The sequence below is a fragment of the Hevea brasiliensis genome, chromosome 1 (genome assembly GCF_030052815.1).
Source record: "Hevea brasiliensis isolate MT/VB/25A 57/8 chromosome 1, ASM3005281v1, whole genome shotgun sequence".
Lineage (NCBI taxonomy): Eukaryota > Viridiplantae > Streptophyta > Magnoliopsida > Malpighiales > Euphorbiaceae > Hevea > Hevea brasiliensis.
Genome location: NC_079493.1, coordinates 94,337,891 through 94,352,146, shown reverse-complemented (window position 1 = coordinate 94,352,146; position 14,256 = coordinate 94,337,891). Strand labels below are relative to the sequence as shown.

The following is a 14,256-nucleotide window of genomic DNA, read 5'->3' as shown; positions in this document are numbered from 1 at the left end:
TTTATAAAAAATACAGCAGAGTGCCGGCTAAAAATGGAAAAAACAGTTCTTCAGAATCTGTGAAAAACACTTCCAATAATTATTTCCAATCATTCTCAAACTCCAATAACCATCAACATGGTCTTAATATTTTTCAACAATATTTCCATTTCTCATTCATTCATTTCACATAATATTCATATACAAGTCATAAATAAATACTCAATGTTCCATTCATAAACACAATTTCCACTATTTACATTAATATCAAAATACATTACATAAGTCTTATTATACATGAGAAAATAAAAGTTTGATTACATAATACCAAAATGAAACCTAGTGTCCTACCAATGCACTGAAGACGGTGAGGTGACACGGACACTATGCAGAGCTGCAGATGGTCTTACCCAGTCTGTGGTCTACTGGGCTCTCGGTCGGTCTCTCCAGAACCTACGCGTGGCAAAAAGCAACGCGCTAAGCAATAATGCTTAGTGGTGCCAATAATAAAATAAAAAGAAATAATAGAAAATAAATATGCAGTGCATGTTTTGATGTCTTATGCAAACATTTTTTCGATCATTATTGGTTAACTTATTTATTTTGTATTTGTTATATTCATAATTTCATTAAATTTATCCACTTCCATTTTTTAATTGCCCAAGTAACCTATACTGGATGACTGGACTGGATAAACGGGTAAACTGGCACTGAGTATCAAGTACCTCGGATCGTCACACCATCGGTCACATATGTATCTCCCGGTGTGCAACAGAAAAGCTAATGAGCTGTAATAAATATTAGGCACAAGGCCGAGTATCAATACAATGTCAGAATGGCTAAAAGCCATAAAATCACAGAATGGCATAATGCCATGTGCAGTACTGCTAACTGAACCCTATTGGCATGCCAACCTATCCAAACCAATCTTGCTAGGTGCACTAGGGCATGTTACACTTTTAAACTTTACAATTCTTGAAATTTAAGTTTAGGTGTTACTATTCATTTCATTAGTCAACTAAAATATTGACTTTTGCATAGACAATAGGTACATTGGTTCTAATACTCCCTACACACCACATTTTGCATTCTAAAATTGTTGGTATTGGTTGCCAATACCATTTCTAAGCTTAATGTTAATTGTTCAAAATTTTCAGATTTCAAGCTTTGTGTTTACTATTCTATTAGTCATTTTTACAGTGGGAATTTGGCAAAATGATCAACATAAAAGTTGTTCCTTATTTTGTCTAGTTATATTTCCTTTTTTGAATCACTCCATTTGAAGTTTTGTAACTCAAGTTATGGCCCAAAAACCACAACTGGCCGAATTGAAAATTTTCCAGAATTTCTGGACTGACCAAATCTACAGTACTTGGAACAGTGACTGCAACTCACTTTTTGAATATGTTCTGGTCATAATTTGGGTTAGATTTCTTCATCAAAGTTGTAGATCTATATCTCAGCTTATTGCTGGTAAAATTTCAGGTCAATTGGACCTTTCTACACTGAGTTATGGCTAAATGACCAAATATTGTTTATTTGGTCATTTTGCCCAGGCAGAATGCAGGTTACCCAGATTAGGGCAAGCTTTTGGTCAACTTGGTTTGGTTTTCTGGACATGGTTTCTTCACCAAAGTTGTGCCATTATGTGTCTAGTTTTATGTCCAATTGGCCTTGCACTAATTGAACCTCTACAATTCAAGTTATTGCTACCCAAACCTGCTGGACTCATGCCCAGCCCTGTAGGTCACCAAGGGCAGCCACACCAACTTCATTTCCCACTACATAAACCACTTCATTTCTCATTCACACATAACCAAATGGTCACTAATTGACCATTAAAACTTACTTTCACCATTACATGATCAACATCTCAATTTTGGCTCCAAACCCTAGCTCTACCATTTCAATTTTTCAAACACATACAATCAATGGATTAATTCATACTCCTAATGATGCATATACAAGTTTAAAGAATTAATTGACACTAACCTTTGTTGGAGAGTTTCCCTAGCTTAGAAAACTTCTTGATTTTTCTTTCTTTTTGCTGCCCAAAGCTTCCTCAAGGTGCTAGGTTAATTTTTTGTGAAGAAGGCTAGGGTTTTGGAGTGAGATTTGATGAGGTTGGGAGCTTGGGTGAGCTTTAATGGAGTTTTCCTTCCTCTCTCTCTCTCTCTCCTCGTTTTTGGCTGCCCCAAAGGTTGAAGAAGCAACTAATTTTTCTTTCTTTTTTTCTGCCCATTAAGTCATTTTAAATAAGTTAATGCCATATGTCAAAGTTTGATTGGGTGGGAGGATTTTTAATGACATCATAATGATGTCATAATTCTAATTCTTTAATTTTCCTTCCTTTTCTTGTCTACTAAATTTCAATTTAATTTTTTTAGCAATATTTATTCACATTTTATGTCATAATAATTATTTACTTAACTGGACAAGTCGGCCAAAAATCATCTCTGAAGACAAAATGACCAAAATGCCCTCCGTTTGGCTTAACAGACTAAAATTATCTGTACCGATTTAAAAATTTTTTTAAACCTTTTCTTGGCATTCTAATGCCATAGAAACCTCAATGACCCTTCTCTAGAGTCTCAAAAATTATTTTTTGAATTTTCCCCGGGTCTAGGACTTCTAGTTGCGAGAACCGCAACTTCCCACTGGTTTACCCATCGCTAGGGCACCGGCTCATTTAACTTAGTTGTATTTTATTTCTCAAATTTTTCCTAAATTTTTCTTATTAATATTTGAGTTAATTATGGTTCCTCACTTTAGTTTAAATATTTTTCTGGATGTTCTAGCTGTTCGACATTAATCGGTCACCGAATAAAGAGAATGTACGGAGTTGCTACAGGGAGGGTGTTACAACTCTTCCCCTCTAATTTAAATTTCGTCCTCGAAATTTACCTGATGCAAACAGTTGAGGAACTGTTGCCTCATCATCTCTTCACTTTCCCAAGTTGCCTTCTCGGTGTTGTGGTGCCTCCAAAGCACTTTCACCAGTGGAATCTGCTTATTCCTCAACTCTTTCACTTCCTGAGCCAGGATCCATATGGGTTCTTCTTCATATGTCAAATCCGGTTGTACTTCAATTTCTTCCATGGAGATGACATGTGAAGGATCTGAGCAGTATCTTCTTAGCATAGATACGTGGAACACATTGTGGATCTTGTCCAGCTCTAGTGGTAAAGCTAGCCTATAGGCCACTGGACCCAGACGTTCAATGACTTCATATGGGCCAATGAACCTAGGGCTTAACTTACCTTTTCTTCCAAACCTCAGTACCTTTTTCCATGGTGAGACCTTGAGGAACACTTTGTCGCTAACCGCATATTCTATTTCTTTCCTCTTTAGGTCGGCATAAGATTTCTGTCTGTCTGAGGCAACCTTCAGATTGGCTTTGATTAGTTTTACTTTCTCCTCAGTCTGTTTCACCAGGTCTAGCCCTACTAGTTTATCTTCACCCAATTCAGTCCAGCACACTAGAGTTCTACATTTCCTCCCATACAGTGCTTCATACGGGGCCATTTGGATGCTAGCTTGGTAGCTATTGTTGTATGCAAATTCTGCTAGTGGAAGGTATCTATCCCAACTTTCCTCAAACTCAATGACACAACTCCTCAGTATATCCTCAAGGACCTGACATATATTTCATGTTATTATTATCATTTTGTTTCAATATTTGTATTAGTTCAATTGGTTTCAATTATTTACCTAGATTACTCTTTCTGATTGCCCATCCATCTGAGGATGGAAAGCTGTGCTGAAGTGGAGTTGTGTACCCAAGGATTCATACAACTTCTTCCAAAATCTCGATGTAAACCTTGGGTTTCGATCAGATATGATGGAAAGTGGGATTCCATGCAGTCTAACTATCTCACTGATATACAATTCTGCTAACTTCTCTAGTAAGTAGTCAGCCTTACCTGGCAGAAAGTGTGCTGACTTCATCAATCTATCTTCTATCACCCATACTGCATCATGCTTCTTTTGGGTGAGAGGTAGACCACTTACAAAATCCATATTGACCCGATCCCATTTCCATTCAGGTATACGTATAGGCTGTAGCAATCCCGATGGAACTTGATGTTCTGCCTTGACTTGTTGACATGTCAAGCATTTAGTCACATAGTCAGCTATGTCCTTCTTCATACCAGGCCACCAATACTGAAGCTTCAGATCATGATACATTTTTGTACTTCCTGAGTGCATAGCATAAACACTGGTATGTGCCTCTTTCAGAATACTGGCTTTCAATTTCCCATTATCTGGTACACATACTCTTCCTTTGTAGTACAGACACCCATCTGCTTTCACCTCATATTCAGTTGCTTTTCCCTCTGAGATTTTACTCACAATAGTCATTAATTTCTCATCTACCTTCTGCCCATCTTGTATCTGCTGTAGCAGGTTTGGCCTTACTTGCAACTCAGCCAAAATAACTCCATCTTGAGCTAAGGACAGACAGGCATTTAGTGATCTTAAAGCTGTGATGGACTTCCTACTTAAAGCATCAGCAACTACATTTGCCTTCCCAGGATGATAATCTATCACACAATCATAATCCTTTAGGAACTCAATCCATCGCCTCTGTCTAAGATTGAGCTCCTTCTGGGTTGGCAAATATTTTATACTCTTGTGGTCTGTATAGATGTAACATTTTTCGCCATATAAATAATGCCTCCATATCTTCAGTGCGAAGATAATTGCTGCTAACTCCAAGTCATGAGTATGGTAGTTCTGTTCATGTGGCCTTAACTGCCTAGAAGCATAGGCGACCACTTTCCCCTCTTGCATCAATACACACCCTAGCCCATTATATGAGGCATTACTGTAGACCACAAAGTCTTTCCCTGACACTGGCTGTGTTAACACTGGTGCTTCTATCAACATAGCCTTTAGCCTCTCAAAACTTGCTTGGCACTTGTCGTTCCAGCCAAATTTCACATTCTTGTGCAATAACTTGGTCATTGGAGCAGCTATAAGAGAGAACCCATTCACAAATCTTCTGTAATACCCAGCTAGCCCAAAGAAACTTTTGACCTCAGTTGTATTACTGGGAGGCTTCCATTCCATCACTGCTTCTATTTTCTTGGGATCCACTCTAATCCCATCAGCTGACACTATGTGTCCAAGGAATGCAATTTCATTTAACCAGAAGTTACACTTTGACAACTTAGCATACAGCTTCTTTTCTTTCAGGGTTTGCAGAATAATCCTCAAATGTTCATCATATTCTTCCCTGGTCTTGGAATACACCAAAATATCATCAATAAAGACCACTACGAACCGATCTAGGTATGGATGGAAGATAAGGTTCATAAGGTCCATGAATGCCGCTGGTGCATTTGTTAGGCCAAAGGGCATCACCAAAAACTCATAATGCCCATACCGGGTCCTGAATGCAGTTTTTGGCATATCTGCATCCTTCACCCTCAACTGATGATACCCTGATCTGAGATTAATTTTGAAAATACTCCTGCTCCCTTCAATTGATCAAACAGATCATCAATTCTAGGCAATGGATACTTATTCTTCACTGTCACTTTATTCAACTGCCGGTAATCAATGCATAACCTCAAAGTCCCATCCTTCTTCTTCACAAACAAAGACCGAGCTCCCCATGGTGACACTGGGTGTATAAACCCCTTTATCCAAGAACTCCTGTGAATCGGATTTTCAGTTCCTTAAATTCTATGGGCGCCATCCTATAAGGGGCAATAGAGATTGGTGCTGTACCCGGCAGTATCTCAATAGCAAATTCAACTTCTCTTTCTGGTGGCAAACTAGGCAATTCTTCAGGGAACACATCTGGGAAGTCTTTTACTGTGGGTATGTCACACAGATCTGGCTTAGCCTGCCTAGTATCCACCACATGTGCTAGGTAGGCTTCACAGTCTTTTCTCATCAGTTTTCTTGCAACTGTGACTGAGATGACATTGGACAAGGAATCTGTCCTTTCCCCCACAACTATGATCTCATTACCCTCAGGAGTTTTCAAAGAAATCCTCTTCAGTTTATAATCAACCATTGCCTGATGACGTGACAACCAGTCCATTCCCAAAATCACGTTAAACTCATGGAAAGGCAACTCAATCAGGTCTACCAAGAATTCATACCCCTGAATCCTTAACGGGCAACCCTTGTATACTTTGTTCACCACTACACTGTGGCCCAATGGATTACTGACCAGAATGTCTTGGTCACTCTCCCCTACTAATATCCCCCTTTCTATAGGTAGGTTGATGCAGATGTATGAATGAGTGGATCCTGGATCTACCAATGCATGCACAAACGTACCCCTAATGACATCCGGGGCATCTTGCTCCTCCTGAGCTCTCATGGCATAGGCTCTGGCAGGTGGTCTGCCCTCAGGCCTCTATGCTGGCTTAGATGCAGGCCTCCGTGATGGTCCCACTGCCTCAGATTTTCTAGATTTCCTACCCCTTTGTGGTGCAGGAGCAGGTCTGTCTTCTTGTGTTGGAGTAGCTGTAGCAGTTCTGCATGGACAATTCCTCAACTGATGCTCTGTCGACCCACACCTTAAGCAGGCACCAGTCACTCTCCAACACTCCCCCTTATGTCATTTCAGGCAATGCGGACATGCAGAAGATGCTGGGGCTGGTCCCCTGAACCCCGTCCCTGGAGAGCTGCCCACTGATGGTGTGGACTAACCTCTCCTAGGGGTGAACTGTGGCCTAGGTCCCTGGGATTGACCCTAACCTTGTGGTTGACCTAAACTCTGTGCAGGTGGACCTTTGAACTTCTTTCCTGGTGCAGAAGATGAACTAGACTGACCCGGGCCCCTCTTCTGCTGTCTCTCTCTTCTGGTCTGCTCACTTATTCTTACTTTTTCAACTTTTATTGCAGCTTCCACTAACTTGGTGAAGTCTGTGATTCCAAAGGCAGTGATCATGATCTTTATATTATCATTTAATCCCTCTTCAAATCTCTTACACCTTTCAGCTTCATTAGGGACTATCTCCCTTCCGTAGCGGCTCAGTCTGACAAATTCCTTTTCATACTCGCCATCACTGCCACCGTCGCCAAAGTTAATGAACTATCTTCTTCTCTCTTCTAGGTATACACTACCCACATATTTCTTCTTGAATTCTGAGAGGAAGAAGTCCCAAGTTATTACTTCTGGCTGTACTTCACTAGACACTGTATCCCACCATTCATATGCATCATCTTGCAACAGAGATACAACAGCTTTTAGATTTTGTTCTGGAGTGCAGTGGAGTTGCTTTAAAACTCACTGCTCTATTTAACTGCCACCGCAATGTAATCATCTTCTCTCTTGCCAAAGAAGTCCATTGCTCCAAATTTTCTCTCTTTTCTGTGTGTGATTTCATTGTGGAGGTGGTGGTGGTGGTGGCATTACCCGACCATTTGTCCAAGAATTTGGCCATTTGTCGGAACATGGCTTGTGGAGGCCGAGCAGCTCGCTTGAGTCCGGAGTGTGTTCTCCCTACCCTTAGTCTCAGCTGCTGCAGGTGGAGCATGACTCTCCACTTCCTCCTCAACTGCCCTCTGAGATGTGGGGTCCATATCCTAATCAAAATAACAAAGACAAACAGATCTGCATTAGTATCACCTCGACTCTTACAAATGCAATGCATGGTATGGACTCAATCTAGGCCCAGAAACGCCTAAACCGTGCTCTGATACCACTAAATGTGACACCCCTTACTCGTCTACAGTATAGTCGAGTAAGATATGTCACATAGTGTACCGGAACACTATTTTATCTCAATCATTTTTTTATTCTTTCTTAATTTATTTTTATCATAGTTATGAAGTACAATATATTTCATTTAAGTCATTTATTGAAATTATAATTTATTTGAGGTTCCGCAAATTTTATAAAAAATTCGGCAGAGTGCCGGCTAAAAATGGAGAAAACAGTTCTTCAGAACCTGTGAAAAACACTTCCAATAATCATTTCCAATCATTCTCAAACTCCAATAACCATCAACATGGTCTCAATATTTTTCAACAATATTTCCATTTCTCATTCATTCATTTTACATAATATTCATATACAAGCCATAAATAAATACTCAATGTTCCATTCATAAACACAATTTCCACTATTTACATTAATATCAAAATACATTACATAAGTCTTATTATACATGAGAAAATAAAAGTTTGATTACATAATACCAAAATGAAACCTAGTGTCCTACCAATGCACTGAAGACGGTGAGGTGACACGGACACTATGCAGAGCTGCAGATGGTCTCACCCAGTCTGTGGTCTACTGGGCTCTCGGTCGGTCTCTCCAGAACCTACGCGTGGTAAAAAGCAACACGCTAAGCAATAATGCTTAGTGGTGCCAATAATAAAATAAAAAGAAATAATAGAAAATAAATATGCAGTGCATGTTCTGATGTCTTATGCAAATAATTTTTCGATCATTATTGGTAATCTTATTTATTTTGTATTTGTTATATTCATAATTTCATTAAATTTATCCACTTCCATTTTTTAATTGCCTAAGTAACCTATACTGGATGACTTGACTGGATAAACAGGTAAACTGGCACTGGGTATCAAGTACCTTGGGCCGTCACACCATCGGTCACATATGTATCTCCCGGTGTGCAACAGAACAGCTAATGAGCTGTAATAAATATTAGGCACAAGGCCAAGTATCAACACAATGTCAGAATGGCTAAAAGCCATAAAATCACAGAATGGCATAATGCCATGTGCAGTACTGCTAACTGAACCCTATTTTCATGCCAACCTATCCAAACCAATCTTGCTAGGTGTACTAGGGCATGTTACACTTTTAAACTTTACAATTCTTGAAATTTAAGTTTAGGTGTTACTATTCATTTCATTAGTCAACTAAAATGTTGACTTTTACATAAACAATAGGTACATTGGTTCTAATACTCCCAACATACCACATTTTGCATTCTAAAATTGTTGGTATTGGTTGCCAATACCATTTTTAAGCTTAATGTTAATTGTTCAAAATTTTCAGATTTCAAGCTTTGTGTTTACTGTTCTATTAGTCATTTTTGCAGTGGGAATTTGGCAAAATGATCAACATGAAAGTTGTTTCTTATTTTGTCTAGTTATATTTTATTTTTTGAATCACTCTATTTGGAGTTTTGTAACTCAAGTTATGGCCCAAAAACCACAACTGGCCGGATTGAAATTTTTCCAGAATTTCTGAACTAACCAAATCTACAGTACTTGGAACAGTGACTGCAACTCACTTTTTGGAACAGTCATTATTTGGGTTAGGTTTCTTCATGAAAGTTGTAGATCTATATCTCATCTTGTTGCTGGTAAAATTTTAGGTCAATTGGACCTTTCTACACTGAGTTATGGCCAAATGACCAAACACTATTCATTTGGTCATTTTGCCCAGGCAGAATGCAGGTCACCAGGATTAGGGCAAGCTTTTGGTCAACTTGGTTTGGTTTTCTAGACATGGTTTCTTCACCAAAGTTGTGCCATTATGTGTCTAGTTTCATGTCCAATTGGCCTTGCACCAATTGAACCTCTACAATTCAAGTTATTGCTGCCTAAACCTGCTGGACTCATGCCCAGCCCTGCAGGTCACTAAGGGCAGCCACACCAACTTCATTTCCCACTACATAAACCACTTCATTTCTCATTCACACATAACCAAATGGTCACTAATTGACCATTAAAACTTAATTTCACCATTACATGATCAATATCTCAAATTTGGGTCCAAACCCTAGCTCTTCCATTTCAATTTTTCAAACACATACAATCAATGGATCAATTCATACTCCTAATGATACATATACAAGTTTAAAGAATTAATTGACACTAACCTTTGTTGGAGAGTTTCCCTAGCTTAGAAAACTTCTTGATTTTTCTTTCTTTTTGCTGCCCAAAGCTTCCTCAAGGTGCTAAGTTAATTTTTTGTGAAGAAGGCTAGGGTTTTGGAGTGAGATTTGGTGAGGTTGGGAGCTTGGGTGAGCTTTAATGGAGTTTTCCTTCCTCTCTCTCTCTCTCCACGTTTTTTGCTGCCCCAAAGGTTGAAGAAGCAACTGATTTTTCTTTTTTTTTTTTCTGCCCATTAAGTCATTTTAAATAAGTTAATGCCATGTGTCAAAGTTTGATTGGGTGGGAGGATTTTTAATGACATCATAATGATGTCATAATTCCAATTCTTTAATTTTCCTTCCTTTTCTTGTCTACTAAATTTCAATTTAATTTTTTAGCAATATTTATTCATATTTTATGTCATAATAATTATTTACTTAACTGGACAAGTAGGTCAAAAATCATCTCTGAAGACGAAATGACCAAAATGCCCTCCGTTTGGCTTAACAGACTAAAATTGTCTATACCGATTTAAAAATTTTTCTAAACATTTTCTTGGCATTCTAATGCCATAGAAACCTCAATGACCCTTCCTTGGAGTCTCAAAAATTATTTTATAAATTTTTCCCCGGGTCTAGGGCTCCTAGTTGCAAGAACTGTAACTTCCCACTGGTTTACCCATCGCTAGGGCACCGGCTCATTTAACTTGGTTGTATTTTATTTCTCAAATTTTTCCTAAATTTTTCTGATTAATATTTGAGTTAATTATGGTTCCTCACTTTAGTTTAAATATTTTTCTGGACGTTCTAGCTCTCCGGACCGACACTGGTCACCGAAACAGTAGAATGTACGGAGTTGCTACAGGGAGGGTGTTACAATATGTCAGGTCTGGATTCACTTCAATCTCCTCTATTGGCAAAATGTGAGAGGTGTCTGATCTATACCTCCTCAACATGGAGACATGGAAGACATTGTGAATCTTTTCCAACTTCAGAGGCAATGCAAGTCTATATGCTAATGGACCCACTCTTTCCAGAACCTCATACGGCCCAATGAAGCGAGGACTTAGTTCTCCTTTCTACCAAACCTCGTGATCCTCTTCCATGGGAAAACTTTTAGGAACACCTTGTCACCCACACTGTACCGAATATCTCTTCTCTTTAGGTCATTGCAGGACTTCTGTCTATCCGTTGTAACTTTGAGTCTGTCTCTAATGAGCTTAACCTTTTCTTCCGTCTGCTGCACTAATTCTAGGCCAATCAACTTCCTCTCGCCCACTTCATCCCAACACAAGGGAGTTCTACACTTTCTGCCATAAAGTGCTTCGTATGGAGGCATCCCGATGCTTGACTTATAACTGTTGTTGTAGGCAAATTCAATTAAAGGCAAGTGTGTGTCCCAACTCCGTTCAAACTCAATCACACAAGCCCGAAGTATATCCTCCAAAATCTAAATGATCCTTTTAGATTGGCCGTCTGTCTATGGATGGAATGCTGTACTGAAGTTCAAGCTAGTTCCTAGGGCTTTTTAGAGACTACCCCAGAATCTAGAAGTGAACCATGGGTCTTTGTCTGACACAATAGACACTGGCACTCCATGTAACCTCACCACATCATCAATGTACAGTTTAGCCAATCTTTCCAAGCTGTAATCCATCCTCACTGGCAAAAAGTGTGCAGACTTGGTCAATCTATCAACAAATATTCAAATCCTACTTCACACACATCAATTTATGTTCAAATTCTCATAATCACCATCAAAGCCACCCACAAACATCTTTAATTGCATCAAAACTCATCAAACACTTTCCTAATTCATGGCTCCCAAAAATGGAAGTGGCTCATATATGGATATTTTCTTTCAATTCTTTCAAATTCTAAGTCAATTCATGCTTCCAACATGAAATCTGAAGAGAAATTAAAGAGTAGTAGCACTAACCTTTTTTAGCAGAATTTTCCCAAGCTTAAACTTCACTTTCTTTCTTTTTCTAGGCTACCAAACACTCTCCCAAGAGGAATTGACAAGGTTTAATGAAGGAAACTTAGGGTTTAGTGGTAGGAATTCAAGGTTATGGAGAGAGAAATGAAACAAATTGTAATGGAGGTAGAGAGAGGGAAGAAGTCGGCTGGAATTTAGGGAAGAAGAAGGAAGATTGGCTTTTCATTTTTTAACCTATTTATCTCTTTTTAATTTGGTTATAAAGGTGTATTGTAATATGATTGGTGGAGGGCGTTATAATGACATCATTAGGATGTCATAATTAGGGATTTAAGTCATTTTCTTTTTCTTTCTTTTCTATTCATTTTCAATTAAATTTTTAGTAATATTTATTCATATTTTATGTCATAATAATTATTTATTTAACTGGACAAGTTGGCCAAAAGTTATCTCTGAAGACGAAATAACCAAATTGCCCTTCGTTTTGCTTAACGGACTAAAATTGTCTGTACCGATCTAAAAATTTTTCTTTAATTTTTCTTGGCATTCTAATGCCATTGAAACCTCAATGACTCTTTTCTGGAGTCCCAAAAATTATTTCACTGGGTTTTCCTCGGGTTTAGGGCTACTAGCTATCTTTACAGTAACTTTCCGTTAGGTCACCCGTCACCGGGGCACCAGCTCATTTAACTCATTTGCAATTCACTTCTTTTATTTTTTCTTAATTTTACTTAGTCTTTTTTCAGTCAATTTATGCCTCCTCACTCTAGTTGGAGTGTAGTTCCAGTCATCCTAGCTGTCCAGATAGACATTAGTCATCAGAATAGTAGAATGTATGGACTACCTAAAGTTAGGGCGTTACAGTAATGCTTGTGAGCATTATTATGGACAGATATTGAGTTTCATCTATTGAATTTGAGTTTTGTTCTTTGATTTAATATTATGTGTTCTTAATGCATGCTATGTGTTGGTACCCACTTAGACATGATAAAAGATACTAATTGAAAAACTGAAAGGTGAAGATTGGTATTGGAAAATCAGAGTATTAAACCTAGGAAATCTGACCTAGAGATAGGCTGATGACCTTTTTGGAGTTTCATAATTAATCACAGATCTTAAAGGGTTTTTATTAGGACTAATCACTAATGAAAATAAGGTTTAGCTCTAATTGAAACACACCTTAGGTGCCTTGAAAGAGGATTTAAGATATCTTAGGGATAATTTCCATCAAAGCAACGATCCTCAATCCAATGAATGAACAAGATTAAATCCATAATAAGGTTAAAGTGTGAAATCTTAATTCTGGAATCGTTTAAAATAGATTGTCTCATTTTAAGTTTGTTATCCTTCTAGTCTTTAGCATTCAAAATAGATTCGATTCACTACCCCATTTTATTCGGTAGCCTAGACAGTCAAAATTGTTGTATAGTTTGGTACTTGCTAATTAAATTCCTCGTGGGATGATTCTATACTCACTACTTTGTTACTTTGATAGCGATTTGTGCACTCGCGGGGTTGTAAAACCAGCAAACAAGTTTTTAGCGCTGTTGCCGAGGACTTTAAGTTTAGTAATATTAGGCGATAGGCAATTTAGCTTATTTAGGCATTTGCATTTACTATTTAATTTTACTCGATTCATTTTTATTCTTTTATTTTCTCTCAGGTGTTTGGTTTGGAGCATGACCAAAACAAACAAAGCCAGAAGAAGAAGTCTTGGACTTAGATCCCGAAATAGACAGGACTCTAAGAACCATCAGGAGAGAAAGCCAAGAACAAGATCAAGGAAATCCAGAAACTTTAGTCATGACCGATAACAACAACAGGCCAAGACTCTTGAGGGACTATGGAGCTCCATCTATACAAGTATTCCAGCTCAGTGTTACAAGACCCACAATGGAGGCCAACAATTTTGAACTAAAATCGGCATGGCTCCAGATGATTCAACAGACCCAGTTTGGAGGTTCACCAACAGAAGATCCACATTACCACCTCCAGTGCTTTCTTGCCCTATATGACACATTCAAGATAAATGGGGTCTCTAATCAAGCTATAAGACTCAGAGCATTCCTATTCTTCCTTCAAGATAGAGGAAGAAAGTAGTTACTTTCTCAACCAGCTGGAATATTTACCACTTGGGAAGAGCTCTCACAAGCTTTTCTAGCAAGGTATTTCCCCCTGTAAAAAATGCAAAGTTAAGGGTTGAACTTAATACCTTTAGGCAAAAGGAAGGTGAATCACTCTGTGATGCATGAGAGAGATATAAAGACTTACAAAGAGAATGTCCACATCATGGCATAGAGGATTGGCTCCTAGTTCAGAATTTCTATAATGGGCTATTGCCCTCTACAAGGAGTATAGTAGATTCAGCTGCAGATGGTGATTTGATGGAGAAAACAGTAGCATAAGCACTTGAACTTTTGGAGAGGCTCTCTTATCACAACTACGAGTGGTCAAATGAAAGGGGAAATATAAGGAGAATAGCAGGGATCTTGGAAGTGGATGCCCTAAGCATGATAAATG

General features: G+C 38.4%; 1 non-coding gene across 1 annotated transcript; it reads right to left on the bottom strand.

The window, feature by feature from the left end:
- Positions 1-13,925: 13,925 nt before the first annotated feature.
- On the bottom strand, positions 13,926-14,032 carry LOC131169597 (small nucleolar RNA R71). Its single transcript, XR_009140502.1, has one exon. It is a non-coding gene; the product is annotated as a small nucleolar RNA R71 (small nucleolar RNA).
- Between the last annotated feature and the right edge of the window lie 224 nt (positions 14,033-14,256).